At 50.8% G+C, this 20,612-nt stretch overlaps 1 long non-coding RNA gene across 1 annotated transcript; it reads left to right on the top strand.

Moving 5' to 3' along the window:
* The first annotated feature begins 626 nt into the window (after nt 1-626).
* Nucleotides 627-14,730, top strand: LOC120549209. Its single transcript, XR_005637350.1, has 3 exons — nt 627-905; nt 14,361-14,478; nt 14,608-14,730. It is a non-coding gene; the product is annotated as an uncharacterized LOC120549209 (long non-coding RNA).
* The last annotated feature ends 5,882 nt before the right edge of the window (nt 14,731-20,612 follow it).

Here is a 20,612-nt window from a genome sequence, read left to right on the forward strand (position 1 = left end):
ATAAAAATGATCTTGCGTCCTCCACATAAATATTAGGTTATGTCTGGGACAGAGGATATATACTTAACTGATCAGCCACTTAATTTCATATTGAGCAAAAAACAACTGTAGATCTCCAAAATTAAGCCTAATATAAGTTCAAACACATAACGTAAGGCTTATCGCCGTGGTAACGTTAGTTGTAGTGGGTGCATTTCTATCCAACAAGCTAGGTAACGTTACACTATATTACACTAACATAGTGAACTTTTTAGTCATGACTAATTCATTAATTACTCAGCATCATTTCTATATGAGAAAAGAAAAACTTAATCTGATGTTTAATGTGAATAAGACAGCTTTGAACCGTCTACTTACTACATTCCTGTCACTACCGATGTGACTCTCACCCTGAGTGTAGCGCAGATCCTAAAGCATGCAGTGGACCAAACCACTCTGAGGCAAGGGAGGGGGGACTCAAAATGTTTCTAAACTTAAAAAGCACTTTTTGGGGTTTGTATTGTTTTACTGCTTACACAGATATTTAAGTGTAAATCATTATGTTATTTACAATACTCAGCATTGTTTTAATGATATTGCTAGGGGGGGACAACCCTTAGATGGGGGGTCGTGACCCCCCTGACCCCTGGGATTTAAGCCCTTGGGGGAGAGAGGAATTTCTGTCAACCCCCGGTTCAGAGAATGAACAGACATCTGCTGTCCTCGGGTGCATGAAGCACTGCCACAGAGTACAGCAGGAGCAGAGCAGCCCAGCAGAGCGGAGCACACAATCTGGGGACAGGCTGAAACCTAAAGGTAGCACGGCTCTCATTCGGTGAAGGCTTTAAACAAGCATCCTGGCTCACCCGTGCTGGAGGCTACGATGGTCACCTCTTTATCATTGACACCGTCACACTTCACTTCAGGTAGGATTTACATTCTTCTTAAAAACACAGTTTCATATTTGTGAAATCTTTATTCCATTTCTGAAAATGCAATGGGGTGGGTTTCACCTTTTTTGTCTTCATCTGTAGACACATTTCATTGAACAAAGCACCCAATGGAAACGGTATTTATTTAAAAAATAAAAAACTGAAAAGGCACTGTTCCAAATTAGTATGTACAACAGGGTTTCAAAGCATCTTATAGGTTGTAAAGAAGTGTAAATGGTCCTTTGCTGAATTTGCAGTATTGCCCTGTTGAAATGACTGTGCCTTTGTGTGTCTTGTGATATCGTGAGAGGCTTTTCTTTGTAGCAGGTGGGGTGTAGGGCAGAGACAAGCCAAAAAGTGGTTGCAGGCAAACAGAGGTTTTATTTTAAGCAGTCTTTTCAGAAAATAGTCCAACGAAAAACAGTAACTCAAACTCAAAAACGTACTGGGAGTAAAACGACTACGTTTAGCAAAGTCCTGGTAGCTTAGGTTCTTTCCCCATGACCTCTGCCATTCTTCTCTCTGCCTTTGCTCTCTTTGTCTTCTTCCAGTGCATGAGCACCTGCAGTAATCAACAGGCTGAGGCATTTGCACCTCCCTGTGCAGTGCATTCTGGGACTTGTAGTGTGGGTGGCGGCCATTTGGTCACTGGGTAGCCACTCCTGTAGAGGAAAATGGCGTCCCTCTACCACACGTCCCCTTGTGATGCCACAGTGTGTGTCTGTGAGAAGAGGAGAGCAGAAGAGTGTGGCTGCTTTGTTGCCTCTTTGTGGCTCAAATTCACCGTGACTATTCATTTAGCCGTGTTACAGTGTGCATAGTAGCAGTTAATGTGGACCAAAGTCTGACTACAGTCTGCACAGTCTATTTGTTTACAGCCTTCACAGGATGAGAGCCGTGCTAGCTTTAGTTTTCAGCTGCAAAGATGTATGTGTATGTATGTGTGAGTGTCCATATCATTGTTACAGAAATACAACATTTACAAAGACACATGTTGAATTTGTACATCCTTTTATTTTACTGCAAAGCACACATATTTTAGGGAAAAAAAATAAAGTTGTGTGAATGATAAAGAGGTGACCTTTGTAGCCTCCAGCACGGCCGAGCCAGACCTTTGTTGCGTCAAACGCGAGACACTACAACTTGAATGTCTAATTCACAACATGTCCTCTTTCTGGCTCAAGCTCACCATGAGTATTCGTCTTGCAGTCTAGGCTGTTTGTTTACAGCCTTCAGGGGATGAGAGCCGTGCTAACTTTAGTTTTCAGCCGCAAAGATCTATGTGTTTGTCTTCATCTGTAGACACATTTCATTGAACAAAGCACCCAATGGAAACGGTATTTATTTAAAAAATAAAAAACTGAAAAGGCACTGTTCCAAATTAGTATGTACAACAGGGTTTCAAAGCATCTTATAGGTTGTAAAGAAGTGTAAATGGTCCTTTGCTGAATTTGCAGTATTGCCCTGTTGAAATGACTGTGCCTGTGTGTGTCTTGTGATATCGTGAGAGGCTTTTCTTTGTAGCAGGTGGGGTGTAGGGCAGAGACAAGCCAAAATGTTGTTGCAGGCAAACAGAGGTTCTTTCCCCATGACCTCTGCCATTCTTCTCTCTGCCTCTGCTCTCTTTGTCTTCTTCCAGTGCATGAGCACCTGCAGTAATCAACAGGCTGAGGCATTTGCACCTCCCTGTGCAGTGCATTCTGGGACTTGTAGTGTGGGTGGCGGCCATTTGGTCACTGGGTAGCCACTCCTCTAGAGGAAAATGGCGTCCCTCTACCACACGTCCCCTTGTGATGCGATGTTCTTGAAGAGGAGAGCAGAAGAGTGTGGCTGCTTTGTTGCCTCTTTGTGGCTCAGATTCACCGTGACTATTCATTTAGCCGTGTTACAGTGTGCATAGTAGCAGTTAATGTGGACCAAAGTCTGACTACAGTCTGCACAGTCTGTTTGTTTACAGCCTTCACAGGATGAGAGCCGTGCTAGCTTTAGTTTTCAGCTGCAAAGATGTATGTGTGTGTATGTATGTGTGAGTGTCCATATCATTGTTACAGAAATACAACATTTACAAAGACACATGTTGAATTTGTACATCATTTTATTTTACTGCAAAGCACACATATTTTAGGGAAAAAAATGAAATTTTGTAAATGATAAAGAGGTGACCTTTGTAGCCTCCATCACGGCCGAGCCAGTATCGGACAGCCAGCCAGTTCTCGGACAGTCAGCCAGCGGTCGGATAGTCAGCCCACACTCTGAGAGTGCGCCTGTGTGTAGCTGTGTGCAGCTTTGTCTGTCAGGAGAGAGGAGGAGTGTAGAAGAGCGCACCTTGCTATTCTGGAGTGACTTCCAGATGTCAGCTTCTGGAGTCTGGTGTAATGGCGCTCTCTGGTGGTGAACTGTGGGATCTACAAGCAGAGCTGCAGACACAAATACACACAATAAAACATGTTTATTCCTTTTAATTTTATTGTTTGAATTTGAATGTATTTATCTTATAGACTAACTCACCTCATTTGTTTAATTAATATACATTTCAAGACTTTATTTTGTACATAATCTATTCCTGTATTTAATCATTTGCTATTAATTATTCAGAGTTCCAGCTTTCAAATGCTGGAGTCCGGTGTATTTGCGCCCTCCGGTGGACATTAGCATGTACTACAAGTAGAGTTGAAGACAGATTTTCATACAATAGAACATTTTACAGTTTATTCCGATTTCATTTGTTCAATTAATAAAGACTTTGCCGTCAACATCTCACTCACTGTGATCCAATATCCCTCTCTGGACTGGACTTCCCCTGTGTAGCGTTTCTGAAATCTCCACCTCCTCCACCTGTAGATCAGGCAAAATAATTACTCTCTATTTCTATTCAGTAATAAAGTCAACTGGGCTCAAATTACCTCAGGCTACACTGAGGTAATATTTCAGTTAACCAATATTGAAATATCTAAATCTGTATTCAGTTGTACAATCATTAATAAATTTCTTTTAAGTATCAAAAGCATATAAATCCCTTTCAGGTATGGATTATATTATGGTTAAGTATTTGTAACAACAACAAGTACCTTAAATCTGTGTTTGAATACTCCGTTACATTCCAGGTCTGCTGTGTTTTTGTGTCTCACCTGACAGGACAAAGAGAAAGATGAAGGTCTGAGGTGTTCAACGGTGGCCAGGCGAGACGGAGACGATCCTGTGTGGGTGGGTGGGTGTGTGGGTGACGTAGGCCGGAAAGAGGACTCCAAAGTGCCTGTCCCGCTAAGCTTACGCGAGGCCAACTGTCGCGAACCAGAGCGTGTATTGCGGGAATGCAAGCCCTGGGACAGCCTGAAGAGGACAGCTGTGACTGACACCTGCGAGCGCGTTTGCAAGTCAACGACATACGCGGCTGAAAAGCACCCAAAACTAACATTCGTGTCAAACCACAGCGTGTGTTGCGGGCGTGTGTTGCGGGCGTGTGTTGCCGCGAGCGAGCCCTGGGACAGGCTGAAGAGGACAGCTGTGACTGACACCTGCGAGCGCGTTTGCAAGTCAACGACATACGCGGCTGAAAAGTACCCAAAAAACTAACATTCGCTGGGTCGAACCAGCGCTGCAGGTTAAGTGAGCCCTGGGACAGCCTGAAGAGGACAGCTGTGACTGACACCTGCGAGCGCGTTTGCAAGTCAACGACATACGCGGCTGAAAAGTACCCAAATAACTAACATTCGTGTCGAACCACAGCGTGTTAGGCGGTATGTTGGCGGAAGGCAGCGCTGCTGAAGCGAGCCGGACAGGCTGAAGAGGACAGCTGTGACTGACACTCTGCGAGCCGTTTTGCAAGTCAACGACTACGCCGGCTGAAAAGCACCCAAAAACTAACATTCGTCGAACCACAGCGTAGGTTGGCGGCGGTATTAAGTGAGTGTGGGTTGCGGGTGCGCCGAAAGCAGCCCTGGGCGGCTGAAGAGGACAGCTGTGACTGACACCTGCGAGCGCGTTTGCAAGTCAACGACCTACGCGGCTGAAAAGCACCCAAAAAACTAACATTCGCGTCGAACCACAGCGTGTGTTGCGGGCGCGTGAGCGAGCCCTGGGACAGGCTGAAGAGGACAGCTGTGACTGACACCTGCGAGCGCGTTTGCAAGTCAACGACCTACGCGGCTGAAAAGCACCCAAAAAACTAACATTCGCGTCGAACCACAGCGTAGGTTATGCGGCCGCGCGGTGCGCCCCTGGGACAGGCTGAAGAGGACTAGCGTGACTGACACACCCGCGCCGCTTTGCAAGTCAACGCACCCACGGGCTGAAAAGCACCCAAAACTAACATTCGCTGGGCCGAACTTTAACCATTAGCTGTAAGCGCTGGTGTATGAAGTAAGCCCCGCACAGCTTGAATATGGCGATAGCGGTGACCTGACACTCCCTAGCGCCACGCTTGGTCTTTCCACCTACGCCGAAAAAGCACCCAAAGTTAACATGGTGGCAAACCACAGCGCAGGAGGCGCAGCGCTGCAGGCGCCGAGCCGCAGCCCCGGGACAGCCTGAAGAGGACAGCTGTGACGACACCGTGAGCCGCTGGTAAAGCAACGACACGCGAACGAAAAGTACCCAAATAACCACATTCGGCCAACCACAGCCGCAAGAAGTGGAAGCGCAGTGGGGGCGCGGATGCGCCCCTGAGACAGGGCTGAAGAGGACAGACTGACACCCCGTAGCCGCCAGTCAACGCACCTACGCCGAAAAGCACCCAAAACTAACATTCGCTACGAACCACAGCGCCGCAGCTAGGCGCGGTAAGCGCGGCACGCCGAGCGAAGCCTGGGACAGGCTGAAGAGGACAGCTGTGACGACACCCGCGAGCCGACGGCAAGTCAATCCACCTACGCCGCTGAAAAGCACCCAAAAACTAACATTCCCGGCCGAACACAGCATGTTGCGAAGCGAATGCAGCCCTGGGACAGCCTGAAGAGGGATACGCTGTACGGCCACTCATAGCCGACAGCTCCGCAAATTAACGTAGCGACGAGCTGAAGAGCACTCCAAAGTACCAATTTCAACCTAAATGAATACTGGAGAAGAGTAATGAGCCACAAACCTGATTTCTGTGTGTAATGCAAAGGCATAGAGAGAAGAGAGAAATAAAGAGATTTTCAAGAAGCAATTGTACCATTCTTTATTTCACATTGAAATGCGCGGCTAAGCTGGCGGTTACAAAGTGTGAGTAAAAATAAAGAGAATTTCTAAACAGTTGCACCCATTCTTTATTTCACATTGCAAGCAGTGCCAAATAAGCCGCCTTCAGGTGCGCTGTCTGCCACTTTATTTATACCCAAAGGTAGATTTTGGTGCAGTAGAGTCACACACATCAACACCTAATCCCACCATACCTCACACTATCACACACATCATCAGGAAGTTCTTACCGAGTCCAAAATAAGACAATACATAGATCCACATAAAAATTCGAGTAAAACACCTGTGTCAATAACATAAAAATATGGCAAATGAGCCTATTGCTATCTAAATGCTTAAAGAGTAAATTATGGCATGTGACTGGGTGGTATCTGCTGCCCACGGAGCTATGCGGCTAAATTGCAGAGGGCCACGTAAATGCTCTTTTTTTCTTTAATATTTCAGACCCTCACCAATCTTCACCTAACCCTCATCACTACTGATGTAGAGCCACCTATTCTAGCAAATCATTATGGTATTTAGCTGATGCCCACCTCTAAGAACAGGATAACCACGCATTCTTCCAGACCTCAGGTACTAACTATGGCTCTAAAGACTTGTACAAAACGTCAGGAAAGGAACACTCAATTGCTTTTCAGCCAAGTTTTGAGTAGGCGCGCAGAGATGCCATCTCCAATCCATGGCCTGACTAACTCTCAGCATAGAGAGGTATAAAAGCACCGTTGGTGCACTTCAGGTTATTAAAATGGTTGAACATATATGAGCGGTTACCCCAAACTGCCTCAATCTCACGGCTAAAACCAAAATGGCTGTTGGCCCCACTCTGTGGGAGTAACAGGGTGCCTGTTGGATCAGGTAGGAGTGGAAGGAGGCCTTGTGCATTGTAGGAGGAGAGGAGGACAGGTGTATAGCTGGCAGTCAATGGAGGAAGAGAGGAGAAGAGGCCCACGTTTGCCGCTTGACTTTAGAGGGCAGGGGAGGTCTGTTTGCTGTGTGTGAGGAGGGCAGGAGGAGTGCCAAAGTGCCTAGGAGGAGGAGAGGGACAGGGTGCCTGTTGGCACTGTGTGTGAGGAGGAGGAACAAGAGGCCCCAAGTGTTTTAACTGTGTGTGTGAGGAGTGAGAAGAGGCCTGTTGGTCTCATGTGGTGAGGAAAGGACAGGAGGCTCCGTTGGCTCATGTGTGTGAGAAGTGAGAGGAGGCCCCGTGCCTAAGTGTATGAGGAGTGGACAGGAGGCCTCTGTGCACTGTGTGTGAGGAGAGGACAGAGGCATGTTGGCCTGTGTGTGTGAGGAGGGAGAGAGGAGGCCTGCTGCTCATGTTTGAGGAGAGGACAGGGTGGGCCGTTGACAAAATGTGTTTGAGGAGAGGACAGAGTCCCACTGGCTCAGTGAGGAGGGGAGACGGAAGGCCTGTGGGCCTGTGTGTGAGGTGAAGAACAAGGCACGATGGCTGCAGGGGAGAAGCAGATGCAGGCCTGCTGGCCCCAGTGAGCACAGGGAGTCGCTGGTCTGTGTGTGTGTAGGAGGAGAGAGGACTGTAGGCCTGTGTGTAGGAGTGAAGGAGGCATGTGGCCTGGTGGGTGAGAGGGGTGCCTGTGTGCCTGTGTGGAGGAGTGGACAGGGTGCCTGCTGGCCCATGTTAAGGAAAGGACAGGAGGCCTGCTGGCCTGCAGTGTGTGTAAGAGGACAGGGGCCTGTGACTTTGTAGGTGAGGAGAGTGGACAGGGAGACCCTGCTGGTGTGTGTGTGAGGAGAGGAACAGGGTCCCCTGTGTGCCCAAGGCAGGAGGGAGTGACAGGAGGCCCCCGTGCCTGGTGTGGGGAGGAGAGGAGGCCCGCTACCTAGGAGAGAGGCAGGCTGTTCTCCGTGTGGGGAGAGGAGGAGGAGGGCCTGTCACTGTATGTGAGGAGGGACAGGGGCCCCAAGCACAAAAAGAAAAAGTGTGTGTGTGCCTGTGTGTGGAGGAGAGGACAGGAGGCCTGTTTGCCTGTGTGTGAGGAGAGGACAGGGTGCATGGCCTGTGAGTGAAGAGAGAAAGGGAGCTCCCCACCTGTATGTGAGGAGAGTGACAGGAGGCCTAAGCCTATGTGTGGAGGGGAGAGTGAATCCTACAGCTCAGGTGTGAGGAGGGAAGGTGGCAAGGTAGAGATGGATAGGAGGTGGCCTGGTGAGGAGGAAGGGTGACTGGAGAAGGGCAGTGAAGAATGGAGGAGGAGTGGAGGGCTGGCTCTGTGAGGGAACCAGCTGGGAATGGAGGAGAGGCACTGCCTGGGTGAGGAACAGGACCTGTAGAGAGGAACAGAGGAGGAAATGAACGGAACCTGGAGGAAGAGGAAAGAGACCTCCAAGGTGGGAGGAGTGGACAGGACTGGAGGGGACCCGTGAGTAAGGAGAGGAGCTGGGAGCCGCAGAAGGGCAGCAGTGGAGTGGGTGTGTGAGGAGAGGGGAGGGAGGAGGAGCACAAGAGGGTGTGGGAGGGAGAGGAGCTCCTGTGAGGAGGAAACCGGTGGACAGTGAGGGTGTGGGAGGAGAGGACCGGGAGGCCCGTGGCTGTGTGTGGAGAGAGGACAGGAAAAACCCAGGAGCCACAGGGGAGGCCCGACAACCCCAGACAGGGCCCAGTGGACAGGAGGCCCCGTGCCCAGGCAGGCCCAGGACAGGAGGACCACAGCCGAGGGTCCCCAGGCCCGCATGGTGGAAAGGGCCCCAGCCCATGAGGAGACCCACACCCCAGGAGGAAGACAGGGCCCCAGGGCCCAAAATGGACAGGAGGCCCAGGCCCAGTGGAGGACAGACACCCAGTAGCCCCATGGAGGAAAGAGCCCCAGCCCCTGAGGACAGGAGGTCTTGGCCCCAGGACAGGGTCCCATGGTGGCCCCAGGAAAGGACAGGAGGCCCGTGCATGGAGGACCGAATCCAGTGGAGGGAGGCCCATGGCCCAGTGGACCAACCGTGGACAGGACAGGACCCAGTGGAGGATCCCCGGATGGACCGGAGGCCCTGTGCCGGCACACCAGTGGACAGCCCCAGAAGAAGGACCACAGTGGCCACAGGATCCCAGAAGAACCCAGGAGGATTGGACAAACGGCACAGGAAGAAGAAGGACAGGAGGCCTGTGCATGGAGGAGTGGAGGACCCAGCCGACCAGGACAGCCCAGGACCCAGCTGGCCCGTGTGTGAACCACAGCCCAGGTCTTGCCACCAGGTCTGAGGAGGCACAGGCCGTCCCACACCCGTGTGGAGGAAGACAGGGTCCCCAGCAAGTGGAGGCCCAGGCATGGACAGGAGGCCCAGCACCCAGGAGGACCGTGGGCCCAGGCTTTGTGAGGAATGGTAGGATGGTCTATGTGGCCAGGAGGCACCACACCCAGTGAAGAAGCACAGGAGGTCCCAGGCCCAGTGGACAGGACACCATGGAGGAAGAGGACACAGAAAGGAGGCCGGCATGGAGTGGAGGACAGCCCAGGAGGAGTCCCAGAGGAAAGGAGGCCAGGAAGAATCGAGGAAAGGAGGCCCATGGCCCAGAAGGAGAGGAAAGGAGGCAAAGGACAAATAGAAATGTGGAGAGGAGCCCCACACAGCACAGGAATGGCCAAAGAAAGGACAGGAGGCCACAGTGGAGGGACCCAGTGGAGGCACAGGAAACCAAAGAACCACACCAGTGAGTGAAGACCGGGCCCAGGTGCCAGCAAGGACAGGGCATGGACAGGAGGGAGGAAGGAAGAGACTGTAGAGAAGGAGGAAAACCATGGAGTGGAAGCACATACGGAAGAGTGAGGAGGGCACACAGTGGTGGAGGAGAGAAAGGAAAGAAGGAGAGAGGGAATAGGGAATGAAAGAATGGTGTGGAGTCCCAAAACACAGTGAAGAAGGACACGCAGAAAGAGGAGGCACTGACGAGGAATGGAGGACAGGGAGGAAGGAAGGAAACCTAGAGTGTAGGGAGGTCAGGAAAGGAAGGGATAAAATGGAGGAGCCTGGGAAGGGGAAGGGTAGGCCTTGTGGAATGGAAGGTGGAAGAGAAACCATATAATGAAGATAGGAGCCAGTGAAAGGAGAGTGGAGTGGGAGGTCTTGAATGGACAGGGGGAGGACAGGAGGCCAGCCAAAGAGGGCCCCAGCCCATGGAGCCCGCTGGCCCGCAAAGGAGGAGGGCAGGGGCCCGCTGCCCGTGCGCATGAGGGGAAGTGGGGGGGTCGTGGTGAGGAGAGGACAGGAGGCCTGTGGGCCTGTGTGTGAGGAGGACAGGAGGCCTTTGTGCCTGTGTGTGAGGAGAGGACAGTAGGTCTGTGTGCCTGTGTGTCAGGAGAGGAGTCCTGTTCGCCTGTGTGTGAGGAGTGGACAGGGTCCCTGTATGCCTGCATGTGAGGAGTGGAATGGAGGCCTCTGTGCCTTTGTGTGAGGAGAGGAGGCCTGCTGGCCTGTGTGTGAGGAGAGGGCAGGGTGCCCGTTGGCCTGTGCGTGATGAGTGGACAGGGTGCCCGTTGGCCTGTGTGTTAGCAAAGGACAGGAGGCCTTTTCGCCTGTGTGTGAGGAGAGGACAGGTTGCCTGTTAAACTGTGTGTGAGGAGTGGACAGGGTGCCGTTGGCCTGTGTGTTAGCAAGGACTAGGAGGAGCCTGTGTGCCTGTGTTGGTGAGGAGGGAGGCCTGTGGCCTGTGTGTGAGGAGAAGAAGGAGGCCTGTTAAGCCTGTGTGTGAGGAGGAGAGAGGAGGCCTGTGTGACTGTGTGTGTGAGGAGAGGGACAAGGGAGGTGTCATGTTGAGCTGTGTGTGAGGAGAGGGACAGGGTCCCTATGTGCTTAGCGTGTGAGCAGTGGACAGGAGGCCCTCTGTGCCTGTGTGTGTGGAAGGGACAGGAGGACTGTGTGCCTGTGTGTGTGTGAGGAGAGGGGCCTGTGTGCCTGTGTGTGAGGGAGGAGAGGAGGCCTGTTTGCCTGTGTGTGGGAGTGGACAGGGTGCCGTGTGCCTGTGTGTGAGGAGTGGACAGAGGCGGCTGTGGTGCCTGTGTGGGTGTAGAGGTGGACAGGAGGCCTGTGTGCCTTTGTGTGAGGAGAGGAGGACAGGGTGCATGTTGGCCTGTGAGTGAAGTGAGGAGAGGAGGCCTGCTGGCCTGCGTGTGAGGAAAGGACAGGGTGCATGTTGGCCTGTGTGTGAGGAGTGGACAGGAGGCCTCTGTGCCTGTGTTTGAGGAGAGGAGAGGAGTCCTGTTCGCCTGTGTGTGAGGAGTGGACAGGGTCCCTGTATGCCTGCATGTGAGGAGTGGAATGGAGGCCTCTGTGCCTTTGTGTGAGGAGAGGAGGCCTGCTGGCCTGTGTGTGATGAGTGGACAGGGTGCCCGTTGGCCTGTGTGTTAGCAAAGGACAGGAGGCCTTTTCGCCTGTGTGTGAGGAGAGGACAGGTTGCCTGTTAAACTGTGTGTGAGGAGTGGACAGGGTGCCCGTTGGCCTGTGTGTTAGCAAAGGACAGGAGGCCTCTGTGCCTGTGTGTGAGGAGTGGACAGGAGGCCTGTGTGCATGTGTGTGAGGAGAGGAGTGGAGGACTGTTTAACTGTGTGTGTGTGAGAGAGGACAGGAGGCCTGTGTGCCTTTGTGTGAGGAGAGGAGAGGAGGCCTGTTGGCCTGTGTGTGAGGAGTGGACAGGAGACCTGTTGGCCTGTGTGTGAGGAGAGGACAGAGTCCTTGTGTGCCTGCGTGTGAGGAGTGGACAGGAGGCCTCTGTGCCTGTGTGTGAGGAGAGGACAGGAGGCCTGTGTGCCTGTGTGTGAGGAGAGGAGGCCTGTGTGCCTGTGTGTGAGGAGAGGACAGGAGGCCTGTTTGCCTGTGTGTGAGGAGTGGACAGGGTGCCTGTGTGCCTGTGTGTGAGGAGAGGACAGGGTGCCTGTGTGGCCTGTGTGTGAGGAGAGGACAGAGGAGGCCTGCTGTGCCTGTGTGGGAGAGAGAGGACAGGGTGCATGTTGGCATGTGTGTGAAAGAGGAGAGGAGAGAGGAGCCTGCTGGCCTGTTGTGTGAGGAGGAACAGGGTGTATGTTGGCCTGTTGTGTGAGGAGCAGACAGAAGGCCTGTGGGCCTGTGTGTGAGGAGAGGAGGTGTCCGTTGGCCTGTGTGTGAGAAAGACAGGGTCCTTTGTTTGCCTGCGTGTGAGGAGTGGACAGGAGGCCTGTGTGCATGTGTGTGAGAAGAGGAGAGGATGCATGTGTGCCTGTTTGCCTTGTGTGTGAGGAGAGGACAGTAGGCCTGTTGTATTTAACACAACAGGTCAGGGTACAAAATATTTCGGCTTAGTGTGTGTAGCAAAGACCATAGCGCCCAGCTTTGACCTGGAGTGTACCCTATTGTGTATAGGACAAGGGTTAGTTGCAGAGACAAGACAGTCTAAGACAAAGTCTTGGCTCTACATGCCCGGAGACCGTATCAACTCTGCTGAGGACTCGGTCTGTGCTGCTGAATGTCTGTACAATATACACCAAGAACCTTTGTTGACACTGACAATAAAGACACTTCACTCTGTGAACTGACTGTCTCTTTAGGTGATAGTGCTGCTGTGCGCTGCTGCAGCTGTGCTCGTTTGCATCATTGTGTCAATGTGCCCCCGGACAAACAGCCACAGAGAGGAACTTAACATGTGTGGATCATGTCTGCTGGGGCCTTGCATATCACAGCACAACGAACGGATCCTTGGTTGAAAAGCCTCACGTGAGCTTTGGGTGCGCAACCCAACTGAAGTAGAAGGCGCCTATTGAACTGTGTACAAAGACACATGTCAAAAAACTGGAGAGACTCTTCTTTGAAATGTTACAAGCGAGGCGCCGAGGCTGCAACCGTGAGAGAGTTATCCTATCTCACGACACTACAGGGTTAGCCACGGCACCAATAGAGCACAGCACACAGTAATCAGTGTGGTGTTTACGTACTCTAGACCTCTCCCCAGGGTGAGATAACCCAAGATCTGTATTAGTAACCGTTACTCTTTAGGTGACAGTGCTAGGGTACACATATCCTTGCAAAAAGCTCAAGACTACATTTATGTTATGAACAACTAGCTACCCAATCCGAGTGTAAGAAATGTATCCTATCATTGTATGTTTTATGGAGCGTTGTCCCTGACCACTGATCAATGTCACTGGTCAATCACCTCCATAGTAAACACAGGTTGTACAATAAATTAGACATGTCAATGACAACACCTTTAATCATCAGCATTCAAATACACAACACATTATGGCAGAAACAAACACAGGGTCACATCAAGAGAAATGTTAAAAACAAGGTACATAGGCAAGTATGACACAAGCACGGGATACTGACATACAGGAAAAAACTATAATCCTTGGCTATGTTATGGCCAGCAATAACAGTGGGCTCTTGATGACACCAAGGCAACAACTGGTCTATGAGCAATCTGATACTCAGGATATTTTGATCCACGTCCTCTACGGCATATACATGTGAATACGTAAATGAGCTCTCGTGGGCTAAAACGGAGATCCCATTGTACTGTTGACATGGCTGCTGGGCTCTCGTGGGCTAAAACGGAGATCCCATTGTACTGTTGACATGGCTGCTGGGCTCTCGTGGGCTAAAATCGAGATTCGATGGTCTGTTGACACTGCGGCTGGGGCCTCGTGGACTATTGATAAGGCTGATGAGCTCCCATGGGCTGAACAGCTGGTGAGCTGCCACGGACTGTGGAACCGGATGATGGCCTCCCAAGGCCTGGGAAAAAGGCTGATTAACTCCCATTGTATGTGGAAACTGCTCGTGAGCTCTCAAGGGTTGTGGACACCAGCGCTGGACTCTCAGGTGTTGCGGAAACTGCATACTAGCCCCCGTTTGGTGCTCTTGTTCGGGCTCGTGTTTGTAAAAGCATTGAGGTCCCAAACTGCACATTCCCCGACGAAAGTATCGACACGGTATGGCTGCCATCTGATTCTTATATCTTTGAATCAACATCTGCTTCTTGGGTTCGTCTACCGCCCACTGACGACTCTTGAGATAATAACGTGATACAGTTCGACACTCTGGACACGACATACCGGTTTGCTTGTTTCTGTATGAGACCTGCTTCCACGATTGGATGCACTTCAGGCAGTAGCAGTGACTACAGTTTGGCAGAATCGTGAAACATCGCTCCGCGGGGTTTTCCTTGGCTGACACCACGTCCAGGCACACACCACACACCATGTTGCTACTGTGCTGTGCGTCAGTTGTGATTGCATGTTCAACTCTGCGATGCGCCGTGTTACATTCTGTATTCTGTGTCTCCACATTCAGGAGGAGCTCACGCTGATCACGGATATCTTGTCCCGGGATCGCAGCAGCGTAGTGTTCCGGCTGCTCTCTCTCCACATTCCGGAGTAGCTCACGCTGATCGCGGATATCCTGTCCCCGGGTAGGCCCATCCATTGTCCTTGATTTTGTACTCAGCTTGATGTGATGTGTACAACTGTTAGTAGCCTTACAGAGGCAGCTTAATATGATCCCAACATTAAACCCTGCCCCCTGTCTACTCTCGTTCCAGATGAAAAGCCTCTGTCGTCGGATGCGCAGCCCCTCTCGTCGGATGCACAGCCCCTGAGAGTGTGTTCAGCCACAGACAAATCCGAAATGTTCAACACGAGCTAGACACTGTACCCTCAATATTCCTCTTCACTGTCAAGTGTGGAATTATATCCACCGAACCACCGCTCATCTCGTATTATTTACTAACCCAGATATGAACACGGGGCGCGCGGGTGTTGATGATCTCGCCAAAATGGCCCAGATACAGGTTCCAGACAACCTGGACAAACTGATGCATCTGGTGGGGCGGTACAATCTGTTTTACGTTAAGACCTTGCGTTACAATGACTTGCGCGGCGTGCTGGACTGGCTCGGAGTACAGTGTGGCGATTTAGCATTCAGCCAACACGAAGACACGGTTACAATGCTCAATAGGCTTCTCCCATCGCGCCGTGACGTGGCGGTGGTGAGTATAGACACGGAACCAGAAATCGAGGGAAAGACACGCGTAATTGTATACATAAAAGGGGATCATGGGCAAGCGCTAGCGCGGTATGACTCTATAGTATTGTTCCTAGTAGTCAACTTCAATGGCACTCCATACAATCAGGATGCCAACATCATCTTCAAACACGCGCGGGCATTGCTCACCGACCGCAAGACCCCCCTATTCCCAGAGTTCGCCAAGTGTCAACATCATAATCCGTCAACTGTGGCAGTCCGTCAGGAGCAGTATCCCATACTAGACGGCTTCCTAGCCCTTAGCTACGATACGACTAGGCCCAAGACACCCAACGTACCCGTAGACAGATTTGGGCGAATATACAAGCCTCTAAGGTCTACCAAAGAAGCCAGTCCATGGAGTCTCTACACAGATATACCCCAGGACCTCGAATGTGCCACCGACATAGAAACACTGATAACCACAAAGGACACAGTTCTGGGGCGAGGAGGCTTTGGGGTGACCGTTCGGCTCGACAAGGACCTCATTGCAAAAACCAACCTGTTTCCAGACATGGTGAACTGGAGCAGGCCTGAGATAGACTCGGACTTTAATCGCTATGCACACATTGCCTCACAAGTGGAAGAGGTCATGATGGGTGTTTCGATGAAACACGGCAACATCTTGCGCACATTAGGCGGCCTTTGGTGTGACATCCCCGGGTACCAGTTGGGCGGTAGAGCCGTGCTCATCATGGAAAGAGCTCTATGTTCACTGCTGGAGTTCATGTTGAACATTCGCAACGTCTCGACTATTGTGCCCATGGTCGAACTGGACACCCTACGAGCACTGGATTACTTGCGATCGAGAGCCATCCAGCAACAGGGACATCACGCACAGAAACATCTTGGTCTGTCACCAGAAAGATAGAAACGCCCGCCGTTCACGTTCAAGATCAGCGCTTGATTTAACGGCGTGCAACTTCTCTACCCCAGATCAGACAGCGAGGCAACTGCTGTAACATGGCGCGCGGAGGTCATGTGGTGCTTGAATGCCGCCACAGGAGCGATGTGTTCAGCTGGTACTGCGTTATGTGGGAGTTGTACAATCGCAACATTTGATACCGCACAAGAGTGGGAATGAGACAGGGTTTTGTAAAAGACGTCGGCGGAGAACCTATCCAAATTGGTTGGGGTGTACATTGCCGAGAACAATCTGTCGCCTTAAACGCCAGTACCAATTTACGTAATGCTCTTCACGCGAAATACAAAGATTCGAGACCTAGCGCCGAGCAGATACGGGCAAACCTCACGCACATGGCCCCGAACAATAATGACAAGGCGTTTATCCAGAGAGGGACTCGCTAAACCGATGACCAATGCAGCACGTCCGCCGACTAGAATCACGTCCAATGTCAAAGAGTACTACGGAATAGATATTTTGAGGCTGGCCCCTGGTCGAATACAGCCTTACCAGTGGTACTCGAACAAGGTCAAAGAACTCGCTGATGTGTACCAGATCAATAACAAACGCAAAGTTGCGGACACGGAGATTCCGATCGAGGCCAGGCGCTTGAAAGTGAACTGTGTAGATCCGGGAGAGGGCACTTCAACCGCTGGGCCCGTTCATCGAGAGCGGGCAGAGGAACTGCTACCCACTAGAGCAAGGGAACGCCCGCTTGGAGACACGTCGGGCGATTCGTCACATAACTGCGATTGGAGCAACGAGCCTGTGCACATGCTGAGCTCTGGCGTTCTGGGTGCCGACGCGCTCAACGGTGGCAATGTGTCCGCGGGGTCGATGAGCCTCGACAATCGGGCTTTAGAGTCTAGGGGTGAGGTGATTCTACAAATCAAGCAGATTCCCGGGGAGATTGATACGCACATGGTCATTCTCAAGAGTCACAACGGGAAAGAGATAAAACGTTTCAAGGACAACGTAGTCCTGCTGTCACAAAGCATGACCCAAACGTTCCCTCTCATGTTTGCCGGTCCCCGAGACGGCTTTTCTAAGTGCTGTAGGTGCAACGGTGTGTTCATCTTCCCGAATACGCACAGTTCTTCGAGGGATGTACGCGCGTGTTGGCGCGTTGCCGCCGCTTCGGAGCATCTAACTTCGGCTCACGGATTACTGCTGCAGGTTTTTTTGTACGCTCAAAGCTGCTTTAGAGTGGAAGCTTCTGCCCACGCACATGACCAAGAGTGTGGACATCCTTATCAGTAGAGGAGCCGTGATGATCGACATCGTTCGTACCTCAGCAGGAACTTCAACAAGCCCCAGTCCTCCATGTTCGGCGAACATTGCGAGGGCTTGCTCAGGCTCTGTGTTGTTATGGTGACAAAATACTTACCCGATTCGAAACTGTGCAAACAGCTCCGAGCGATGAACCCCGAGACACCCGCATCGTGCATACTGGCCACGGCAATTGAACGCTTGAGAGGCTTCGGTCCCAGTGAAAGGACCACGCCAAGCATATCGACCCTAGATGGTAACTTTTTCACGTTCAAGGATTACGCATCCGATATACCCAACTGGCTGACAGCCATGGGTGAGGAGGAAGATGCTCACGATAGAAGTAGCTCTAAAGTGCTGGTGTACGGCCGACCGAAGCCTTGCAAACGAGACTTGACGGTAGAGGGTTTACGCTGTCAAGCTGAAGACACTGGTTAGGGACATTGTACTGAGGATGAAAGCCAAGATGTTCAGACTGTGGAGGCTTGAAGTGACGACACTGGATTGCCGCGCGGGGTTTCGCTAAGGTGACTCTCAAGAATTCAGCACTCTGTAAGATTCCCAGTGTAGACCAACTACACTGGTCGAGGTTACTTCGCAACGACGACAAAACTGTTTTCGCACATGACGCTATTTTGCCCATGTCCAAGTGGGCCCCAGTCATAATGTTCACAAAGTGTAACCAATCTGGACCTACTCCAGGGTGCACTTTTGCATATTACAGCGTTAAGATCCTGATGGTTCTACTGGGACCCGGAGGGCACTGTGGAATTCGTACAGATCTGTTCCAGAGCATGTCGAGTTTTAGCCGTGACACACTACTAAAGAAGCGAACCCCGTGTGTATTTTCAAATCACATGCTGGTGTGTGAACTCCCCAAGAGTCCTCACAAACTCGCAGAGCCAGCAGGCTGACTGCCCTTCTCTCATCTATGTCTCTCACTCACTGTCCACAGTCGCGTATGCATGTCTTGATTTATCACGGAGCATAGTGTAGCATCATGAAACAGTGGGGTAGCTTACATTCAAGGAAATCTGCTGCCATTTGAACCTCTGGTGGGAAAGCTTTGCTGTACATGTGTTTCATTGTTGTCTTTTCACCGTATAATAAATGTGACAGTAATTCAACTTGTGATTATGAGTCAACTTTATTGGTATAGGAAGGATGTGTGCACACGTGCAATAACGACACTCAGACACTCAAAGGCTGTGACTTACTTTAATGTGTTTGCATACAGCGTGGTCAATACTCACAGAACACAACAATGACAAGAAGTTAACCCATTTCAATCGTTATACAAAACATGAATATCATGCAGCAAAGTAGACTTAAACATAAGACACAAATACAGAGTAGAATAAAGGTTCCTAAGCCTTCCAAACAATCATATCCTACAAATCATTTCCTACAATCATATCTCTACAAATTGACTCTGACACAATTAGGGTCAAATTGACCTGTTTTAATATTTGTTTTATATCAGAAAATGTGGGATGTAGAAATAAGCGCTGAAACTGAAAAGGATAACTTTTTACAATTTAAAAGCAAAAACAAACAAAAAGGTGTTAAAAGGGCAAGTTGACGTTGGCGGTAAGATTGCGGGGTCAAACAGAAGACAAAAATACAGAGTAGAATAAAGGTTTCTAGGCCTTCCAAACAATCATTTCCTGACTAAATATCTATCCAGAGTATTAGGCACCGACCTTGGGTCCCGGACTCGAATATTTAGATGACAGTACTACAGTCGAACAAGGTTCCTCCAACTGAGACGCGCACACAGCATTTGCCAGACGCTCCAAATATCGTATCATAGAAGCACTGCTGGGCCCCGGTGGAGCTCTTGGCTTTTTCACCACATTGGAAGACATGATTGAAAATATCTCTAGATATGGACTCTGTCACAGTTGTGACCCTCGGCCTCCAGATCCGAATCCTCTGATGGACTCTCGTCCGGATGGCTTGAATGATCCTCGTCCTCTGATGTACTCTCGTCCGGATGGCTTGAGCGATCCTCGTCCTCTGATGGACTCTCGTCCGGATGGCTTGAGGGATCCCTCCGGTCGTCGTTATCAGATTCACTAGTGTCACTAGGCCACACAACTTGCTTGGTCAAATTATCAAAGTTGGCAGCCTCTCCATGTAACCGTGGCACCTGTGACTGTGTAGCACCAGGGCTCCACCGTGAAGCTTTAGGCACGGGGTAGTTACTGAATGACCCCTGCGTCTTCCCTTGCTGTACTGTTTCACGTTTCTGGCTGGGCGTATTGTCAGGCCTGGCCTTTTGGGTCTTACTGTGCGATCTTCTCTTTTCTTGTCTGGCCTGGGTGACTGGGGAAGTAGGGCATTTTATATTGGCCTTGACCCCACCACAAGGTACCTCTGAGTCATCCGTCTCTGGGGCTGAAAGCTCATTTTTGTAAGTTGGGGAATCTTGTTTCCGGGGGGCATGTATGTTCTTATTAGGCTTTACTGTTTTACACCTCTTGGACCCATCCTGTCTCTTTCTAGTCTCCTCTTCTCTTTTAAGGTGCGGGTCAGACGTTTCTTTTTCAGCCCTAATCAGTTTCTCCTTCACAAGTCTCTCCTTCTCTTGTTTGTGGCGCTTTACAGTGGGTTTGCTCAACTCCTCATCTGAGGAGGATGACAGTACTCGCTTAAACACAACAGTATCCCCTTTGGTGTCACCACCAGAGCCGGGTTTGCGAGGGTAGTCTTCTTCTTCGGACTCTGAATGAGACACACGCCTACGCCTTCGAACAGCCCTCCTCCTCCTTTGATGCTGCGCACTGAATGCCTCTTCGGCCTCCTCCTCAGAACTGCCACTGTCCTCCGCTGTAGGACCGTCATCTAGGAATTTGTCACTGTAATCGTATTCATTAGGACCCTTGATCTTGTCCTTATCCATCGTTGCTGCCAAGTCCTCGCCGAGGCCCTCATATTCAGCCGCTTCATGGCACTCTCCCTCATCGCCGCTCGCTTCCATGGCCACGCACGGTATATGCTTGTTGTACCTGGTGATCTGGTTGTAGATGTGCGACCTGGGAGTCTGAGCTTTCATGTCTAACTTGGCCCCGAATGACTTTGAGGTTGAAGGCATTTTCTTGAAGGCATATTCTTGTATTCTTGTGTGTTGTAGTTGTTTCCCATGTCCACGTCTTTTGCCAAGGAAACCTCTAGTGTTCCTTTCAATGTCACGCATAGTCTGGGTCGAAAACCCCATGGATTGACTTGGGGCCCCCTGGAAGGACATCAGTATCTTGCGTTTCCAGTGCTCTGTGGACGTAGACGCTAAGCAATCCACAAGAGCTTTACTGAGTCTATCCTGTAAGCTATGGCTCGAGCACATTGAC

The sequence above is a fragment of the Perca fluviatilis genome, chromosome 20 (genome assembly GCF_010015445.1).
Source record: "Perca fluviatilis chromosome 20, GENO_Pfluv_1.0, whole genome shotgun sequence".
Classification (NCBI taxonomy): Eukaryota; Metazoa; Chordata; class Actinopteri; order Perciformes; family Percidae; genus Perca; species Perca fluviatilis.